The 11,905-nt window shown below is 39.8% G+C and overlaps 1 protein-coding gene across 13 annotated transcripts in view; it reads right to left on the bottom strand.

Annotated features, from left to right (window-relative positions):
* The window catches only part of EPB41L2 (erythrocyte membrane protein band 4.1 like 2), a 203,543-nt gene that overhangs the window by 78,386 nt on the left and 113,252 nt on the right, over positions 1 to 11,905 (bottom strand). The gene's annotated exons all lie outside the window — the stretch shown is intronic.

Genomic DNA, 11,905 nt, shown 5'->3' with positions numbered 1-11,905 from the left:
TGGGATGCTGTCTCAGCGTGGTTTGATGAGCAGTGCCATGTCCGCGCCCAGGATTCGAACCAATGAAACACTGGGCCGCCTGCAGCAGAGCGCACGAACTTAACCACTCGGCCACGGGGCCAGCCCCCTGGAGTTCATTTATTTTTAAAACAGCACAAAAGTACATCCAAACTGCCTCCTCCATTCCTCAAGGTGGCTCCTGTCACTCCACAGGCATCCTCCCCCGGGGGAATCGGTCAGCCCTGTTCCTCAAGGTACCCTGACACCCTTTATCCCCTCGGCGCTCAGGTTTGATTTTTATTCCGTGATATTTGTAGAATAGAAGTTTTTTTTCAATACAAGTTATGCCTTTTCTCGAGAATGATATGGCATTCATTCTTTAGAACAAATTTTAAAAATACAAGGTAATGGAACTGGGATAATAAATCAGCTGCCTCCAAGGATTTAACATATTTTTTGCCTCAAACAGTTTGTTGTGTTTTGTTTTTAATTTCAGAAGCTGCTATCAACAGAGATGTAAAAGCCTTTGACAGCCACAAGAGAAAAGCCCGTTCTCTGATCAATGGCAAACATAAAGTGGCACCTCATTTCCAATTAAGATGCACATCCCTGGGAACGCCCCCATGAGAGAGAGGTCAGGTCACACACACGCCTCCTGTCCCCACACTGATGTAAGCAACCACTAGACCGCAGAGGGAAAAGTGAACAAGCCACCAGACATTCTTATCCTTAAGAGGGATGCCCTCACACCACCAAAATGTATACTTGTTAGTTCATCCAGGGTGTGCAAGTTAATGTTTCCCACACATATATCTTTAAAAACGCAATCAGATATAAAAAACATTTCAATTCCAAGTAAGTACAACTCAGACAAGGAGTTTCAAAAGATAAGTCTTCATGGAAACAATGCCAGTGCTTGTTTCTCTTACTCTTCCTTCCTCCTTCTTGAGGCTGCAGAGGTAAGAAATCCATGCCGGAAAGACTCGCGAAGGAGAATATGAAACTTTTACTATCAAATCCTCTATAGCAACGTTTCTAAATACATACGTCCATATCACATCAAATACTAGAGGGAGGAAGCCACACAAAATACAGTATTTCAACAGAACAAGCGATGTACTGTCCAAATCCTTAAAGATTGAGAAAATTAAATTACAAAGGACATTTAAGACAGATATGTGCTCATCTGTCCCCATACTTAAAGTACGCACACATATAGCACACTGAATAAGAGTATTGGGCTCTGGGTTCCAAATATCAAAGTCCTAAATACAGTTTCATTATTTACAAGGTATGTAACCAAAGACAAGACACAACTTCTATGTGCCTTAAATTGCACATCTGTTAAACGGAAATAAGAGAATCCACCAAAAAGGTGTGGTGAGCATTAATGAGCTGTAACACATAAGGAGAGCTTAGAACAGTGTGTGACACGTGGTGAGTACCTTAAATTAACTTTTTGAGAAGAAGGTGACTCAAACCACAACAGTTACTTTCCTAAATGTGCAATAAAAACCCACTGTCTCTTCTTTATAGGAGCCGGAAGTAGATGTGAGGAGACGTGACTGCAAATAATAGCAAAGAATATTTTAAAGGTAATCAGTAATCTAAGAGAGAATTCGCTTTCTCTGACATTAATTTCAACCACATTGTTCACTCCTGATCCTCCAGTGAGTGGAAGACTGCCCAGCATAAGAGGTGCTCGAAAAATACCTGTGTAATCAACTGGAAAAACATTACAGTGTACTATATGTGACACACTTATTTTAAATGAGGTGACATTAACGTGCTCAGGCTCAGTGACTGACTATAGCTATAATTTCAACACCTACTTTGTAATTAGAACTTTCCTTATCTGAGATAACAAAGGGAGCAAACTATTACAGCTCCTGTCACATCTATCTCCTTGGACATCACTCACTGTTCATTTATAATGAGGCAGAAACGAGTCACAGAGGACATCTTATCTACTATAAAGCAGAGATTATTTAGAAAGACACTAAGAATTCAATGGAAGTTAATATAAGAAGTTGACATTTAATCAGATATAGGCCCCAAATAAACTTATCATTTCTATGAAATCTGTCTATAAATGACAACTACTTTCAAATAGGCTAACTACTGCAACTAATTAGCTGTAGACATTGTAAAGAAATGTGACAGAGGGGCTGGCCCTGTGGCCCAGTGGTTAAGTTCGTGTGCTCCGCTTTGGTGGCCCAGGGTTTCGCCAGTTTGGATCCTGGATGCGGACACGGCACCGTTCATCAGGCCATGCTGAGGCGGCGTCCCACATAGCACAACCAGAGGCACTCACAACTAGAATATACAGCTATGTACTGGGGGCTTTGGCAAGAAGGAAAAAAAAAAAGGAAATCTGACAGTCAAAAGGGGATTCATACTATTTTATTTGGTGATAATGCTATTTGAAATTAGAGTAAAAAGGATATTTAAGATAACTGATGTCTATAAATACATACCTAAGTTCAGAGAGAAAGCACATTTCAACACTGGCTTTAAGTCAATTTTTATTAATGAATCATACTTTCTCACTGGTTTCTATTTCAAAAATAGAAACATGCTCTCATGGACAGAATTCCCCGAAAAGACTGGGAGAAAAACATCCACAAAGCTCACAATTCGGTGGTGGTATGCGGCCAGCACAGGGGCATCTGCTGGGGCTGAGTCTGTCCCATTCCTCCCTCACTCAACCTTCTGTAAGCACTTTGCTATCACTGGACACGTGTGACAGCGGGCAAACCACTTCGTCTCCTCAACTGAAAGATGAGAGCACAGCTATCTCGCAGTTCACTGTGAGGGTCAAACTAACGCAATGAGATAATACATGTCCAAGCGCCAAACCCAGGGCCTTGCCCAACCACAGCTGAACTGTGCTCCCAGCTGTTCTTTCACCAGCACACATCTAACAAGCAACAAAGTCTCTTCTAGATGCTCAGACTGCTGCTCTCCTATTCTCTCCTTTCCTCTCCAGGAAATAGAGATTTTAAATGCTTGATAAGATCTGACCTGCACACACATGTTACTTAAGCTTCCATTCCTCAATGTTCATCTCTACCTTCAATAAACTCTGACTGGAAAGACAAACATGCACCAATACTGTGAGGATGTGCTTAAAGATGCATACAAAGATGCATTAAGGTGCAATGGGAACACCAAGAATGGAATGATCACAGTGTCTGAGAAAAACAAAAACCATGGCTTCACCGAGACTATGGCACCTGAAATGAATCTTAAAGCACGAAATTTTTTTTAAGGCAGAGAAACAGTGTATTCAAACGAACTTATTTTTCATGTCGACTGTTTATAGAGTCTGACAAAGCCAATTTCTATTCAAAAGACACTGGAGGATTCAGTAAGATGAAAAAGTAACCCATCCATAACGGACATGCCATGCAGTGTGACCGCTAGTTATACTGTCCTACTCTCAGATGACCGCAAGGGCATGCCAGGCCTAAAGGCTCAACATGTACTGATCCAGCATCTAAGAAGTGTCAGTTCGTATGTTAACACACTAGTGAAATAACAATGAATAAGACAGACATGGTCTCAGAACTTTACATTCAAATGTCAGAGACAGAAAATAAAAAGGAAGCCCCTCCTGCCCCCCATAAGTCCTATGAATCTACTCCTCTAGACATTACTAGGTACCTGGTCCAATTGGTCCAAAGAACACTGACCAAGGGTCCACAAGATAACTTGATACAAGAGGTCAACCCAAAGACAATGTCTGACTCTGGGGACGAAGATTACCAAATGCAAGCACATCTTCCCCTAAGGAGTTCAAATACAACATAGATACACACACATACTTATGTTCACACGTGCACGTGCACACATACACACAGTCATAGAGCAGAGGGGTGTAAACACAGGGAAAGACAGTGAGAAGGCAGTGCAGAAGTCAAGGGTACCAGGAGACAGACCCGAATCTGTCAAAGTATGTTCTCCATTGGTCCCACTGGTTCCACTAAATGCTCCACACATATACCCAGATCCCCCAAAAGGGGAGCAGAGTGAGACAAGGAAAATTCTTCTTAATGTAGGTAACTACTGAGCATCAAAACTCCTATCTGCATATAAGATACCTTGAGAAATTCTACAGTAAAAAATACCTGTTTCTCATCATTCAACCTAATGTTTCCCAAAATTATTTGGCTGAATAAACCACCATTTTTCTTTAATACAACACTTACTAACTTATTCCACAGCAGAATTACTGTTCTACAGACAATATCTCAAGAAATTAGGGAGAGAAAAATTACTATGATCTGACCCTCAAGCAGATCTGGAGACTGGCATTAACATTTGTGCCAAAACAGAGAATTCAGTTTAACCTAGTCCACTATTGATCGGATGTGCCCAGTTGCCTGGCTGAAGCAAATGATTCCCGTACATAAAATCCCAACAAATATAATCAAAAAATAAAAAAACACTAGGAAATCAGTCACTATTATTATTGAGCACTAGATACAATATCACAATCAGGCCTTTAGAGACTGTAGACAATGGAATTATCAAGTACAGAACACAAAATAAATGTTTTATATGTTTAAAGAAATAAATGAACATGTTAAAACATCAAGGAAAATAACTATCAAAAAGCAGATTCTGAAAAATCAAATAGAACATGTAGAAATAAAAACTATAATAATTAAATAATAACCCAAATGGACAGAGTCTGGCACAGCTAAAGAGAAAACCAGTGAACTGGAAGATAGATCTGAAAAAACTAACCAGAATGCAGCACAGAAAGACAAAGAGATGGAGAATAGGAAAGAACCTCACAGAAATGGAAGACAGAATGAGGAGGTCGACATAGATCTCATCAGAATTCTACATGAAGACAATATTGAGGATAAGGGAAAGGCAATGGTAAAAGACATGATGGCTGATAAACGCTAAAACTCTCCAGTTAAGACAATTCAGTGGGTCTCTAGCCAGATAAAAGGAAACTCATTAACCTACAATCACTGTATCTCATTAATTGATTATACTCATTAACATTCAAAAGGTTTTGACATGCATTATTTTAAAATAATAGATATAATAAAGCCATCAAGACAAGAGGTAAAGAAACATGAGCTGAGGAATTACAAGGAGTGAAGAAAAAAAACTGTAACAGAAAACCCAGAGAAGTCACTCTTTAAAAACCCAAAATTGATCTGCTTCTGGAAGCTAACTCAAAAAGGCAAACAAAACAGCATAATTCTTGTTATCTCAGAAAATATATCAGATTATCAGAAGACACAAATTAAATGCCACATATTAAATGTTCCAAGTTACCACATTTTCTAAGTACTAACCTGCAATCAGACGTGCCTGAGTATGTTCTGACAGCCATGACCCGGGGGCTCACAGCTTCTTTGTTGCCCTCACGCTGTTCACAATACACTCCATAAGTAATAATTCTCATCATTTGGGGGAGAGGAATCAAGACACAACTCACAACGGTAGTAGATAAAAATGTAGGGGGCATGCAGGTTGTAATTGTTCCTTCTCCCTCCCAGATTCTGGTGTGTGCCACCTTTCATGAGAATCACCGATTCCCAACAACCTAGGAGAAAGGTACCAGGGCGGAATTCCAGTGATGTGGAATGGAACACCTGCTCTCTCTCTTAATGGCTGTGCAACCTTGGGGAAGTTGCTTAACTTCTCCATGCCTCAGTTTCCTCTCTTTAAAATAAAAACACCTTATAATGGTATTAAGAGAATTAAAATGAGGTGTATTTAAAGTGCTTAACAAAATGTTTGGCACATTACACAGATTCATTAAAAGGCAGCTGAAATCACTGGACCTTTTTGAGCTGCTCTAAAAATAATAATTTTAAGCATAACTAAAGAGCTTTCACAGTTATTTAATCCAATCTCATTTCAGAAATGAGAAAACTGAGGCTACAGAGAGTTTAACTGATCTAAGTTTTCAGCCTGATTTCCTGTAAAGAACTGAGTTCTGATTTGTGATATTCATAAACACCAGCACTCTATTACTTCTATCCAGGAAGGCTATTTTCCCCTATCATCAGTTTTGATTTTTAATAAACATCTTGAATTCTAGTGCATGAAAACACTACAAATATACATTTTTAACCAAGCAGAATACACAGATATTTGCTTTACGGTGTGCACCTAAGATACCAGTACATGTCACTGGTTCATTAGTTGTCATAGCTGTTTAGGGGTATTGCCCCAGACAAAAAGGACTACTGACTTGCCAAGACATACTCGAAATTTCTTTTTCCCTTGATTTATTTCCAACTGTTGAAACCTACTTCTAGACAAATCTCCAAATTCTCCTTCCCTATGAAGGCTGTCCCAGTCTCCCAATATTCCTCTTTCTCCTTCAACCACTTTATTGCACATCTATGGAACTTACCCTGACCTTCTACTTCTTTTGATACTTATTACTTTTGTAGACTGAGTTCTCTAAGCAGAAGTGTATCTTACTCCCCTCCATGTCTCCTACAGCAGCACCTCATCAAGTAACTAGCTCACTAGCAGGCTAAAAGATATTCTCAGATGGAGTGGCTCGGTGTCATGATGCTAGCCAAAAAGTTGGCAGAGCTGAGACTAGAATTCAGGCCTTCTGGCTTGCAGTTTTATGCAATCTCCTGGATCTAGCTCATGGACTACCATGCCACAGATATTCAAGGAACTAAACCAAACACACACTGCCAGCGAGATTCTGGGAGAAGAGCAGCCACAGACCTACACTTTGTTTTCACAATTCTACCTTGTACTTAAACTCATCCTTAGTAATTAGAGCATTTCCAAAGACTTGCTGGGAACTAGAGGAGTGACATAAGCAGAAAAGCCATGTGCCCCTTCCCGTTGAGAGCAGGCCATGCCCACCTTTGTGCAGAAGGGGACAGTGAGGTTCTGCAGAGTCTGTACACACTCCTCCACCGAGACATCAGTGTCACTGTCATTTCTTCTTCCTGTCTGAAGCATGCCCTTGCTCTGATCCTTTCTTACACTAGAACCTTTATAGAGTACAAATTGTGTCAACCTCTATTCTGATAATGTAGCACCAGTTAACTAAACAATTAAAACCATATAACTGTTAATAAACTTGCCAAAGACACTTCAAAAAACAATTGTACTTCCTATATTAAGTACCAACAAGCTTTACGATCTATTTTTCCCCCGTCTGCCTCTCCCTAACCCCACTTACACCACGAATCAGCCATATAAAATCAATGGGTTGAAAACTTAAAAAAAAAAGTCCTTTGGTCTACTTTCCAGGTATTAGATTTATTTTTCTTTAGAAGACTGCATAATACAATAGAGACATCCAAAGGAGAGAGACAAAACAAGATAATTCAGATGGGTTTAAAACATATTATTCAAGGATTGAAAGACTAGCTTTTGGGAACTTTAAAAACAAAAAAAAGGCAAAGCAATCTACAGCAGATCCAGCTGAAGGCAGGCAGGCTGGAATCCGAGACTCTGAGCAAAGTCCCCTGTGCCTGGGCTGTTATTTGTGGCATTCACTATTGAGGCCAAAACATGACATTTCTGGAGGCCTCTCAACTTGGAGGAATTTGTGCAAATGCTTACCCGGCAGATTGCAGTCGACGCCACACACCACTGGTGTTTCATAAAACACCATCACTGTCTCCGTGTAGGCTGTCCACACTGTGGTTATTGTGCGCCAAGGAGACAGTGCTGGGAAGTGCACAATGCGATCCACACAGCGCAGCCCCTGAGCTATGTATTTTGCGCTAGTTCTATACGACACTATGCAAATATAAAAGGCCAAGGAAAGAAAGGTATGCACGGAGCCAACACAACAACTGAGACATTGTCACGGGGGGTGGAGGAAATCCAAACCGTATGGGAGGGGAGAGAGTGCCTCAGACAGTCTAAGGCTATCATTTGTCAGATCCTTCTTTCCCTACCAATCTGAATGAGTTGTCGACACAGCTCTGTCTCAAAGTCCATTCAAATCCTGACAAAAAGGAAGAAACCACATCCAGTGATTTTGTGTGTGTGTATGTTAAAAATATAATTCCAGAAGTAAATGAGTAAAGGAAGATTTTTAAGTAAAGTTTCCATGATCATTAATAAGAATTAAGTTTGAAAAAGTTTTCCAACTACTCAAAAAAAGATATGTGCATATATTATATATAAAATATATACATGTAGGTATATATAATTATGTGTGTATATATACACATACATATACATTATATATATACACACACACACATCTTTCTTTGAGTAGTTGAAAAAGTCTTTCAAACTTAATTTTCATTAATGATCAGGAAAACGTTATACATGTACGTCGACAGACAGATAGACAGACAGACATGCATCATCAAAGTTATGTAAGCATGTCAGTTTCTTATAAATGACTACAAAAAATGATAAGAAACTTTTCTTATATTAATCCTTCAAGACTAGGCCCCACAAAAGAAGGAAGAAAAAAGGAAAATCCTCTCATAACTCATTACAGAATCTTGATTTCTTTTTCCATTCCACAGGATTCGGGGGATTAGGATTGAACATTGGGGAAATTTTGCAATGTTGTTAACATAAGTGGCATAAAATACTATTCAATATGGCTTTAAGTGCTAGAAATAAAAATTAAAAGACTGCTACCAAAAAAAACCAAACAGTAGACCAGACCAGATTGCACAATGCCTTCCAGTAACTGTATCCTGCAATAATTTTAAAGGGGACCCTAGTGTGGCCAGAAGTATACAGGCTCACTTTTAATAAAATCACACACACCTTGATTAACTCAAGGACAGATGAGCTCACCTTTCTTACACCTTATATGTAAGACCCTACTTCACGAGCACAACGCTTCCAAGTCCATCCAAGTCTAAACACAGTATTCAGATGGAATGTTTTTCTACCCTAGTCTGCTGGTTTTTGAAATGTTCCAGAACTCTTAACTGAGCACGCAACTCATCTCATAAGAAACCAGGTAAGTTTGGATCACAAACAAAATAGAAAAATATGTTTCATCTTCATGGTATGTAGAACATGGCAAAAACAGTAACAGAAATCTTGCTACCAATATTATTCACAAACAAACAAAATGGACCGTCAACCAGAGATTTAAGTCTGTGGATGTGGTCTTTTTTTTCTTTTATGAAAGCAAATAAATGCTAATTTTTAGTTTTAAAAGATAAAACATTAAACTTTTAACCTTTCATCCATAACCATATCCTGTATTTCTAAGGCAGTTATAGTTTTTATTTCCTGCAACCCAGAGGTCTCATCAGTTTTCAGGCCACAAGAACCACGTGGCTGAGCAGAGGGGACCTCTCTCCACACGTGGGACAGGCCTGCAGGAGGTTCCAGGACCTCCTGCTCCTCCCACCCACACGTGAGCTCCAGGGCCCTCTCAAAGCCAAGTTCTGCGATGGGGCTGCACAAAACTCCCCAAACAATGGATCTCAAAGCTTGGTAAGCAAATCATATTTGTTGATAAAATGTAAATATTTGCACACTAATTTTACACAAGGAATTATACTTATTTCTTGGCTTTAACTACATGATAAGGAATAATAAACACCCCTGTGAGTTCTAATATGTGTCAGTTGCTCAGCTGCTCCTAAAACACGGTCCCTTAAATGCCTTCCTTTGGTAATCAAAGTTTAAGGGAATGGTATTGTAGCAAATGAGGAAGAACCATATAAATCTTCATTTGCTCCAAGCGAACAGCTGCCAAATAGCCTGCAATTTCTCATGTGCAAAATCCAACTATATTTCTATTCCTAGAGTTTATTTTAGGGGTAAAGTAAATAAATTCATCTTTGACATTCTTTTTTTTTTTTTTTTTTTTTTTTGGGAAGATTAGCCTTGAACTAACAACTGCTACCAATCCTCCTCTTTTTGCTGAGGAAGACTGGCCCTGCGCTAACATCCATGCCCATCTTCCTCTACTCTATATGTGGGACCACATATAGCTACCACAGCATGGCTTGACAAGCGGCATGTAGGTCTGCACCCAGGATTCAAACAGGCAAACCTCAGGCCGCTGAAGCAGAAAGTGCAAACTTAACCACTGCACCACCAGGCCGGCCCCAACATTCTTCTTTTTTTAATCCAACTGGTTATGGCCAACGCCTCTCTTCTGACTCTCCAACAAGACGATAAATCATTGGACACTAGGGATTGGTCTATTCAAAATTTCAAGACAAAGTGTATTGTTTTTAAATCTTGGGGTTTTTTTCTTGCTTGTAAAAGTATTAACTAAAGTTTAATTTTTGAGTCTAAGCAAGCTTTTTAAATTACAGTCATCATGAATATATAAGTGGATATGTTTACACTATGGGCCTTCCAAGTCACTAAGTTATTGATAAAATATAAAAACAATATTGGGAATTTATCCAAGGCAAAGGACTTAGTATTTCCATCAAACATTCAAGAAAAATGGTAAGATACTGAGAAAAATATAATCAGGGTTTTAAAATATAACAATAAAAACTACAGCTAATACTTATCAAGCCCTTACTATAGGGCTGCACATTGCTCAAAGCAAATCATAACCAAACAAATTCAGCCAGACAGACATTTAATAAAACTTCGTACAGTCTTGATGTAAGGTCTCTACTCCACTCACTTCCCTATCACTAGGGGAAACCCCCCCACCAGCAATACTAACATTTCAGCAAGGAGTCGATGGATGGACCCCCTACACCTGGGGAGCGGGTGCCCTGCCGCCACGGAGTGCCTTTGCAGATGGCATGTTACAGCCTCCCAAAGCAGTTCTCACCTCTGGCTGCAGACATGTTCGAGTCCAGCAGCAGATCCACTGAACCAGAATCTTCAAAGGTAGTACCTGGACATCTCTATTGTTTTTAATTTTTGTATTACACTTTATCTTTTAGAGCAGTTTTAGGTTCACAAAAACTGAGCAAAAGGTAGAGATGTCCCATATACCCTCTACCCCCATATACACACAGTGTCCCCCATTATCAACGTCCCCCACAGAGTGGTACGTTTGTTACAAGTGATGAACCTACACCAGCGCCTCATAACCACCCCGAGTCCAGAGTTTACATTAGGGCTCACTCCTGGTGGTGTACATTCTGTGGGTTTGGACAATTGCATAATGACATGTATCCAACTTTACAGTTCCATACAGAGTAGTTTTTGCTGCCCTAAAAATCCTTTGCGCTCTTGCATTTTTAAAAAGGTCACCACGGATACTGACCATGAGGCAAAGCTGATACCAAGGTGAGCAAACAGATCCCCTCTCCCGTAGTAAGACTATCGGCCCTCACGCTTCACGTCCATGGGCTTTCGGTTTTCAATCTGGCCAGGCAACGTCCAATGTGACCACTCACCTCTCATCCCCTCCAAAGAGCTGGACGCAAAAGCCAGGACCCACCGGACAATACATCAATTGTTCAACTTTTCATTTAAAATCCTTTACAAAATGACTGGTTCCTAGAGTCTGGTAATACAAAACCCACCTGACAATCTTTAATGACAACTACACTTCAGACTATCTTTGAGGAAGAAGTCACCAGGTGGAGAACACGAGACACCCGTTTAACTGTAGATCTGATCTTCTCACAAGGCAGGCCCAATGAAACTAGTGTCTACTGGCCAGGGGTGTTTAAACTATCTTTCAACAACCGACCAAAGTAGAAGTCAAGTTCTAATGCAGAATAACCTTAATCAGTTAAATATTCACTTCTTACGGTTGTAAAACAGGTAGACAGGATCTGATACAAAGGGAGAGGTCGTGAGGGGTTTCCTAGCGACAATAATTTCCTTACAGCTCATCACCTAGATTTCTGATTCTTGAAATCAATGACAAGCGACTTCTGAGCAATCTGAAGACAAAATACACTTTATTTTGAGATAGCTCAGTCTTTAAACATTGATCTCAGGCAACAGTGTTTCCATTCAGCTTGACATTTTT

This window comes from Equus quagga, chromosome 11 (genome assembly GCF_021613505.1).
Source record: "Equus quagga isolate Etosha38 chromosome 11, UCLA_HA_Equagga_1.0, whole genome shotgun sequence".
In the NCBI taxonomy this organism is placed as follows: domain Eukaryota; kingdom Metazoa; phylum Chordata; class Mammalia; order Perissodactyla; family Equidae; genus Equus; species Equus quagga.
Note: the sequence above shows the minus strand (reverse complement) of the source record. Positions and strands in the feature narration are given on the sequence as shown.